The sequence below is a fragment of the Tiliqua scincoides genome, chromosome 2, assembly GCF_035046505.1.
Source record: "Tiliqua scincoides isolate rTilSci1 chromosome 2, rTilSci1.hap2, whole genome shotgun sequence".
In the NCBI taxonomy this organism is placed as follows: Eukaryota; Metazoa; Chordata; class Lepidosauria; order Squamata; family Scincidae; genus Tiliqua; species Tiliqua scincoides.
Genome location: NC_089822.1, coordinates 121,669,379 through 121,671,846, shown reverse-complemented (window position 1 = coordinate 121,671,846; position 2,468 = coordinate 121,669,379).

Genomic DNA, 2,468 nt, shown 5'->3' with positions numbered 1-2,468 from the left:
ACCTCCCGCCTGTTGCAATTGTGCCACAAAGCACATTTGCACAATCTCGAGAGTTGGGGACGTGTGCCATCCTCCCTGTGCTGACCCCAGTCCCAGCTGAGAGAGTTCACACACTGGCTGAAGGCAGCCAGGGCAGGAGGGTGGGATGGGGGTGTTTTTGGATGGGGGGGAGGACAAACTGATGGGCGGTTTGGGCCCTGGAAGGCAGTTGGATCAGCCCCTGGAACCTAGACTGAATCCTAACCTTTCTCCCTCCTCCTGAGCAGCCTGGCAGCTCAGATTTGCACCAGTAATTTCGCTGGTGCAGATCCAAGTAGCCCCATTGGGGTGGCTGCCACTTGACACAAGGGGAAATAAATCCCCTCACTCCGAGTTGCATGGGATACAGTGCAGGCCAGCTGGGATTGGGCCCTTAGTCTAATGACTGATTTTCATTATACCAAATTCTCAGTGTGCTGTTCTGAAAACAAAATTTAAAACTCTTTATTGTTTGCTTCCTAATCCCATGGATTAAAGAGTTGCCTCTATAGACCTGTGGGTGATCAGACCACAAATCTAACTAATGGAATATTTGGAAGGAGAGTTCAAAGACAAGACATACACATGTGCAAAACCTTTTTAAAAATTATTTCTAAACAGTGGATGACTGTAGATGTTAATCAAATTATAATAGTTCTTACAGCGCAATATTCATACTGATGTAAGCATTCACAAATGCCTGGCCAGGGCAACTGGTAGCAAGAGAAGGGCAGTCACAATCTGCAGCTATCTGGTGTGTCCTGTTGATCTAATCATATGTCATGAAGTTCACTATATAGTCTTTTTTCCATCATAACCCTAGAGTAGCTCTTTTCAACCACTGGGCTGTAGCACACTGGTGTGCTGCAGATGGTTCACAGGTGTGCCATGAGAGTTTGGGGAGGGCCATTTAGGGCCACCAGCAGCACAGTTGCCTTGCCACTTGTGAAAAAACTGATGAAGTGCCTTGACAATTTTAGCACCTTATCAGTGTGGCATGAGATGAAAAAGGTTGAAAATAGCTAGAGCTGGTGATTTCTCTTTCTGCCTGGTGTCAGCATAGTGAGGTGTTACTGGTAATGGCAGAGATGTGTTTACACTTCTGGAAAATCCCATCTGGGCAACACTGACAATGATAACTTGCCCATTCACCCCCACCCAATATGGCCTGATTATTCGTCATCCTCTCTGCTCAGGCAGAGTTCTCAATCAAGTGGCCTCAACATACGTTGTTTGTTCAAATGCTGCTTTTCAGGTCATGTCTGCTTTTGCACTAACTCAGTACAATTTCTTCTGCAAGGCTTTGGTTCTGTGGTCACCATCTCCCATCTACCTCTTCTTTTGGCCTTATCCCATGGAGCTAAATACAATCTCAAGCAAAACTCCACTCATTCCATTGCTCACACAGCACAATGGGCATGACATGGCATACATAATAGTAATGATAAATGCCTATTATAAATGAGCGTTTTTTTCAGTTATGTCATGTGTAACCCTGCAAGTTGAGGCCTGAAGCTTGAAGAAGTACATCCCATTAAATTCAATGTGGCTTCTGAATGAGAATTCATAGGCTTGCACCCCACATCTTCAAAGCCCATATGCACATAGCCTAGCTCATTGGGTTGAATGGGCCATTTCCAAGTAAAAACATATAGGATCACGCTGCACATTATTTTGGAATGGGAGTTTACTCTATTGACAAAACCAAGAACTGGGTCAGGGAGGTCAGTGGGGCCAGAAGAATGGAAGGCTGTGATTTGAGTTGTATTGGCAAATGTGGCACAGGCCTTTGATCATATGGAAAAGCCTATGTGATGATGGAGCAGAACTCATCCAGTTCTTAGGCAGTTTTGAGGGTTAACCTCCTTCCTTTAAGACACTGGTTCCCAATCTGTGGTCCTTGCACCACAGGTGGTCCATGAGTCCCTGAGAGGTGGTCCATGAGTTCTCAGGGGGGAAAAAAAAATCACCTCACTTTGACAGTTGGTAAGTGTCTTACCAAGCAAGCAGTCTCCAGTGGACCACCAAAGAGGGTGGAGACTGCCCCAAGCCACAACCACAGGTGCCATTTGTGGCTGTGGGTGGTCCATCCTCTGTCCATTCTGATAGGGGAGCACTTGGGAGACAGACCACCCACAGCCACATGTGGTCCACGACAATTCAAATTTTTGCCTCAGTGGTTGACGGGCTCCTAAAGGTTGGGAACACTTTAAGAGGAGGAGGGAGGTTGCAAGGAGGAACCAGCTGGAAGGGAGTCTGCAGGCAGAGAAGTGTGTGGGGGAGGGGGGTACTGACCAGTTTTGTGTGCTGTAGGAATGGGAGGTGGAAGGAAGGGGCTGGCATTTGATGCACCAGGTTTTTTTTGGAGGGGGGAATGAGACTGGATGGCCCATTCTGGCTCATTCATGTGATTTTGCGAACTAGAGGAAGGGATCTCTGGCCTGAGCGGA